General features: G+C 36.2%; 1 protein-coding gene across 1 annotated transcript in view; it reads right to left on the reverse strand.

Moving 5' to 3' along the window:
* Positions 1-7,756, reverse strand: part of NRK (Nik related kinase) — a 155,432-nt gene that overhangs the window by 92,391 nt on the left and 55,285 nt on the right. The window lies entirely within an intron of this gene.

The following is a 7,756-nucleotide window of genomic DNA, read 5'->3' on the forward strand; positions in this document are numbered from 1 at the left end:
CAAAGAAAGATTGCAAAGGCAGATGGTTTATTTGTTTCTTTACACCAATTTTATTTATTAATACGCAAAATCCAATTCCTTTCACCCTCAAAGTAGTAGCTCAGCCGCTTTTGCCATTTGTGTGAGTTTAAATGTTTGTTGCACCCCTTAAAAGCTGCCGAACTATTACAAAGTTTCCACTTCTACAAAACACTTATAAAAAAAATCCACCATCTGTCTAAGCCAATATCTGAGCTTTCACCAAACCAAAGTACTCTCGTTTCAAGGGTTTTCACTGTTGTTTTGGTCATGAGTCACTGTCAGCGAGATAATTTAGAAGTTTCTCTTATTTATCATACACTACACATTTATTCTACTGTGAACTATGAGAAGTCAGAAAATTCCTACATATTTTTGGGGCAGGATTTGAAGGAGTTATTAGCTCAGAGCCCTCCTTAAGAAGGTTGCTGAACCTGCAAAAATTAAGCTTTCTCTCCAAGGAACACTGCTACCCTCCACTACCTCTCCTCTCACTCTCCCCAATTTACTATTCCAAATGTTGACTTTGAGAAATAGTGAGATTGTTTTATAATTGTCTTGCTGAAATGGAACCCCTGCTATATATTTTAGCAGCTGTTACACATTACAGCAAGCATTTAAATGCAGGGGAGATTCACAGATTAAAATAGACATTTAAGGCAATCTTGAAGAGGAAAAAATCTCCCAAGAGGAGCGTAAGGGGGAGCTGTGTAGAACAGAGGAGTAGACCCATCCACTTTGACTGGGTGAAGGTGGGTGGTAGTGTTGATGGGGTTATTAGATGTAGGGGCGGGGCCTGGAGAAAAGGGGGCAAAGAGGAAGGGGAGAAAAAGAAGAAAGAAAAGGAGGATGAGGATGAGGAAGAAGGAGAAGAGGACAAAGGAGGAGGATGACAAAAAGGAAAAGAGGAGAGAAGGGGAGGGGAAAGACTGACTTTCCTTGGAAAATGGGCAAAGTTTGTAGCCAAAGCAATTCATCTTACTAGTTCCTTTTGCCTAGCATCTGTAACATTTACTAGCCGCTCAGCAAAATTCAGACAGCCTAAATGATCTAGTTTCATTCTCCTGAATTAAACTCTGGCCTGACTAAGCCTTGTCTTACAGAAAGGCAAATGGAAAGTAGCTTTTCTACCCCCAAAAGTTTAAGTACCAAACTGCACCAATAAGACTATTCAGGTATTGAGAACCATACATATGTTTGCATGTGCATATGTGTGTTTCACTTAATAGGTATATATTCATTAAACTTTGGATGGCTTGATAAGTCCTTGCAACCAGCTAAAATAAATAGTGATTTTATATAAAGATCTTCTACTTGATATGTTTGAAGGTTTCAGAGTTTTTCAGTAATTATACTGAGTTTATTCCTTTTAATTGTAAAGGATTTAGAAACTTCCAGCTCAAAGAAGATTTTTCTAATAAATAGCATCAATAAATTTGCAGAATTGGCCAGTTATGACTGGGCAGTAGCCCATAGATGTTTTAAGTTCTACTCTGTGTTTACGAGGTAACTTGATGTACTACACAAAATTACAAACTAAATATCTGTGTTTTGTCTCCATCTTATTTAGATTTTTGAAGCTAAACAGCAGCAAAAACTGTGTCATTCTTTCTCTAGGAATGTGTAGCTCTAAACTTTGCCCTTTCAGATGTATAAATTCAATTCGGCATATCACTGAAGTGTGTGTGTGTGTGTGTGTGTGTGTGTGTGTGTGTGTGTGTGTGTAAAGTTATAGCAATAGAGAAAGACCTTTTTAATCCAATTTTTAAGTCTCCATCCAAATTACAACTTTATATTTTTATGCATTACATTGACTGACCATGGATAAAGGAAAGCTTACAAGATTGTCCTCTTGCAAAAAGTGATTCAATTTGATTAAACATGTTGTTCTCCTGGGTTAATGACCAAATTGGCTCCAATGGCAAAAGCCTCTGAAAAATGCTTTGGCATAATCTTTGCTAATATAACATTCAGATATGATCATACACCGATGGTGAGAAAAAAATGTCTGAGAAATATCAAAGTGACAAATGCAAGTCTCCTAGATTATATAATGAAATTTTAGGCTCTCTCTTTTATCTGAAAAAGTAGAAACAAAAAACAAAAACAAAAACACAGACTCTCATAAGGAGACTCCACTTAAGTCAATTTGAGCATTATTATCTTTTACAGAGGAAAACACTCTTTTACAAAGAATAACAGAAATAACTGAAGTGATGGCAAATGAATCTAGGAAAGTTTAGAGATCCTAGGGTTGTTAAGCTGAGTGAAGATAAGGTTCAATGGTAACCTTGAAGAATGTCTTCAAATATACACAGGGTCATGGATGCTGCTGTGACTACAGGAAACTGACAAAAAGAAAATAGGCTTTAATTAAAGCAGGAAAGATTTTTACTAAACATCAGCAAGAACTTTGACAATTAGAATGATAACACATGGGAATGAGTTTCTTTCACAGAGACTTCTAGAGCCTGTGTGTGTGTGTGTGTGTGTGTGTGTGTGTGTGTGTTACTATCTAAAAGTTTGAAGCTTGGTGGATCTAAATAGACAGAGTTTTAACAAAGCTCTCTATTTCCTGATAGTAACAATATTTAATAATACAACTGCTCTTTTACCTTTTGTGACTTCAGCATCCTTAGAATCATCCCTAGTGCCTTCATAGTGACTTTCCTTTTTGTCTTTCAAGAAATGCAATCAATATGGTATAAAAGCCTGGGCTCAGGATTCATAGAAATCATGTATTATATCTTTCCATAGCTTAACTATTATTCTTTTTCCACCATTTATACAATATTGGTTGTTTTCCCAGACCTATTCTGCAGGATAAATTGAATATAATCTCTTCTGCTACCTCTCAACTTTTTAATGACTAACCTAATTTTCAAACCAGTCACTCATCATTTGAGAGATTTAAGGACAGTTAAATATGAATTTGCTAATACTATGTGGGGCCCCACTTACACGAATGTATTATCCACTGGAAACAAATTTATTCAACTTGCTAAGATGCACTAAGAGCACAAATAAGCACAAGACCCTCCACCCTGGTTTTAACATCTGCCGCTAATTGTATTACTCATTTTAAATGTTGACTTAGGAAAGTTGAAGCCACACCCATTTTAAAACCAAGTTTTTCTCTGTAGAGTTTGTGCATGAAATGATCCATATCATAGTATCAAAATATTCTGTCATCCATTGTTATTCTTTGAAACAAATCTCAGTCAAAGGAAAGTCATAAGAAGAAAACACTTCAGAGACTAGAAAATGTATTTCTTCTTCATTTTGGAAATGAGGGAGAACTTTCCTTTTATTCTTATTTGTTTTTAAAAATGTCTTATGCATCTATTTATTTTGAAAGCATAATTATCTGGCTGATTTTCTTTGCCCCTTTGTAATTTTAGTGGCTAACCAATAAGAAATTCTACTTGCATTTAATAGAAGACAGTCAATGGTGACATTTATATATAACCTTATTCAAAACTAGCTCTTGGGTAATCCATTTCACAGTTAAGGTTATAGTAGAGAATAATTTACTGTAACAAAGACCCAAGTATATTTATTTTCTTTTTTTTTAATTTTTAATGTTTTCATTTATTTTTGAGACAGAGAGAGACAGACATGAGTAGGGGAGGGGCAGAGAGAGAGGGAGGCACAGAATCCAAAGCAGGCTCCAAGCTCCGAGCTGTCAGCACAGAGACTGACGCGGGGCTCGAACTCACGGACGGTGAGATCATGACCTGAGCCAAGTTCGGACGCTTAACCTACTGAGCCACCCAGGTGCCCCAAAGCATATTTATTTTCAAAGCTAGAAACCATTCATTTTGCTTCCTTGATGACAAAATTATTTCAATAACTATTTTACAGCAAGTAAGGATGGTCTGTATCTTATCACCATTTAATTTAGTGTGAAACTCAAATATCTAAATTCATTGCAGGCATCAAAAAAAATTAGATGAAAATAACTTAAGTAAACTCTTAAATTTATATTTATGGTCAAATGATTGTTGACAAGAGTGTCAAAACAATTATGGAGAAAGAATAAGTCTTTTTAACAAATGGTGTGAAACAACCTGCAAAAGAATGAAGTTGTAGCTCTCCCTCATACTATAATCAAAAACTAACTTGAAATGGATCACCTACCTAAATGTAAGAGCTAAAACTATAAAACTCTTAGGAAAAAACATATGGGTAAAATCTTTGTAACATAGGATTAGCTAATGCTTTCTTAGAGCAACTAAAAATATAGATAAACTGGACTTTATCAAAATTAAATGAAAGCTCACAAAATAAGAGAAAATATTTGCAAATCATATATCTGATCAGGAATTTGTATTATCAAAGGATTTTAAACAGACATATACCCAAGAGAGATACACAAGTGGTTAATAAGCACATGAGAATATACTCAACATCATTAGTCATTAGGAAAATGTATATTAAAATCATAGTGAGATACCACTCTATATCCACAAGGATGGCTATAATTTTTTAAATGGAGAGGAGTGTTGGAGAGGATGGAAAGAAATCAGAACTTTCATCTTTGTTAATGAGAATGGAAAATGGTTCAGTCACTGTGGAAAAGTCTTACAGTTCCACAAAAAGTCACATATAGTTATCATGTAATGAGCAACTCCATCCCAAAATGTACACCCACTAGAATTGAAGATGTGTATCTATGCAAGAACTTATACATGAATCATCATAGCAACATTAATCATAATAGTCACAATCACTAAAACAATCCAAATGTCCCTCAAAACTCAAGAGTCAATGATTGGATGGTATGATTATACAATGAGCTATTATTCAGCCATAAAAAATGATGCACTGATTCATACTACCATGTGATGAACCATAAAAAATAGTATACTAGGTGAAAGTAGCTAGTCACAGGACGTCACACATTATATGATTCCATTTATGCGAAATTTCCAGAATATGCAAATATTCTGAGACAGTACAGTAGTGGTTGCCAGTGGTTGGAGAGAGGAAGAATGGGTAATGATTGTTAATGTGTACAGGATTTACTTTGTGGGTCATAAAATTTTCTGGAATCAAGTAATGACCATGGTTGCACCAATTTGTGAATATACTACCCCCCACACAAATTATACATTTTAAAGGGTAAATGTATGTAAACTTTATCTCATAAAAGCTGTTACTTAAAAAATTAAAATAAATTAAATAATAACTGTGGGAACATTAAGTATGAATTTCCTCTAGTCTTAACAGAACAATTTAGGAAAAGAAACAGTTTAATAATTGTTAGTAATGTATTAGAGAGACTAATATTTAGTTAATGTCTTTGGACAGTGAAGCAAGCTCTGATATGGTAGAACGAGTATGTTGGTTTTGAATTTTAGCTTTTTACCACTACCTAACTATGTGACCAACCATTAGGCAAGTTACTCGACCTCTCTGAGTCTCCATTTACTCATCTGTAAAATAGGAATTCTCACAGGAATGTTTTGGAGTTTACAAGACATAACATACATGAAAGGAGTAGCACAGTGCCTGACACATAGCAATCACTAAAAGATATAAAACCAAATAACTAAATCATTCAATGCAAGGTACTGGGCTTAAGCTTCAAAAGCAAATCAAGTCTAGGACTTCACCTTCAAGAAGTTCAGGGTCAACTAAGCTATTAGAAACTACCATAAACACGTTTTATTATTCTCCACAAGCTTTCTGTGGGGCAAGGGATCCCCAACTCCCCCACACTGCTCCCTCAGAAAGTTTCTGAACCTTCCCACCACATCCCCCCCCAGTCAAACATAGGATTATAGGAACATCAAACAAGGTAGTGCAAAGAATTCTACTTATGCATGTTGCTGTTAACTGAACACTGTAAAGCAGTTATCACTCATTGGGGATATCTGTAGTATATTTTTCAAAAGTATTGTCTTTCTTTTTTTATTGTTTATTTATTTATTTATTTTTTTAAATTTTTTTTTCAACGTTTATTTATTTTTTTGGGATAGAGAGAGACAGAGCATGAACGGGGGAGGGGCAGAGAGAGAGGGAGACACAGAATCGGAAACAGGCTCCAGGCTCTGAGCCATCAGCCCAGAGCCCGACTCGGGGCTCGAACTCACAGACCGCAAGATCCGTGACCTGGCTGAAGTCGGACGCTTAACCGACTGCGCCACCCAGGCGCCCCTGTTTATTTATTTTTGAGAGAGACAGAGACAGAGTGTGAGCAGGGAGGGGCAGAGAGAAAGGGAGACAGAATCCGGAGCAGCCTCCAGGCTCTGAGCAAGCTGTCAGCACAGAGCCTGACACGGGACTTGAACTCACAAACTGTGAGTTTGTGGCCTGAACCACCCAGGCATGCCTTTCAAAAGTATTTTCAGGGTGCCTGGATGGCTCAGTCAGTTGGGTGTCCGACTTTGGCTCAGGTCATGATCTTGTGGTTGGAGCCCCACATCGGGCTCTGTGCTGACAGCTTGGAGCCTGGAGCCTGCTTTGGATTCTCTCTCTCTCTCTCTCTCTCTCTCTCTCTCTCTCTCTCTCTCTCTCAAAAATAAACATTAAAGAAAAACCGTTTCAAACAAACAAACAAAAATGTATTTTCGAATAGAAGCCTGGGTCCCTGCACTCTGTTGAGGAACATATGTGTGTTTCTGAGATATATGCAGTCTTCTCAGTTGCTGCTGTTCTCTAAATTCAAGCCAGATTTACCTTAATTATACCCTTGTTGGGTGAAAAACTAAAGCCATGCTGATACTGGCTATATACAATTGCTCAGAAGTCATTGACATAAAAGTACTCTATCATTGGAGAATCTTATCTGGCAGGTTTCATTTATTGATGCTATTTATAGTTTGAAGACAACCAAGTTCAACCAGAGAACATGGTTTCTTTGACTCCTATTATTTCTTGTTCAAAATCTCATCTTATCAAGTTTACTATTTTTCATAAGTCTACTTGTGCTTGTAAAAGGAAATTCAGGTCTCCCAGACATAATCAGGTTATATTATAGCACATTCAATATTGTTCAATTAATTACTCTTTCACATTCTATACTGATGCAATCAATGATACAGGTTTTTCTCTTTTCTCTAATTGAAAGAGATATATTTGAGCAAGCAATTACAGGAAAGCAGGTCAATAAAATATTCATAAAATAATAACCACTCATCTTAGAAGCAACCTTTACTCTTCTAAGATGTGTATACTTCTCTTATGCTGAGAATAACTTCATTATTAAAGAAAGTAAAAACAACCCTAAAAACTATAAAACTGATAATAGTTTCTTTTTACACTGGTCAAAATGTCTTGGGTCAATGAAATACTGATTTTGGCAACCTGATACATCACTTCACCCATGTGGCTCCATCTTGACCCAGACACTACTATAGGCGAACAGATGTTTCTCAAATTTCACATGACATTATACATTCCACCTGTTTTTGTGACAGATGATTTACTTTCTGACACTTAAACAAATCTCCCTAACCGTTCTTCCCGCCCTCCCTCCAAATCAAGGTCACGTCAACAGAGAATTGCCTGAGCTTAATGAGATTCTAGTCTACCTCTTTAGGTTTGTAGAGGCAGAAACGACCTCTAGAAAGGGAAATTAACCTTACTCATGTCACTTGGAAGAGGAGTGTAGCTCAAGGTATGGCTGAGCCTGAAATTCTGCTTCTAGGATCTCAGTTTCAGTGCTTTTCTATAACTACATAATTTTATGTGTATAGAATTTTGGGTATCTATCCATCCATCCATCCATCCA

This window comes from Herpailurus yagouaroundi, unplaced genomic scaffold, assembly GCF_014898765.1.
Source record: "Herpailurus yagouaroundi ecotype Mexico unplaced genomic scaffold, PumYag 67700, whole genome shotgun sequence".
Lineage (NCBI taxonomy): Eukaryota > Metazoa > Chordata > Mammalia > Carnivora > Felidae > Herpailurus > Herpailurus yagouaroundi.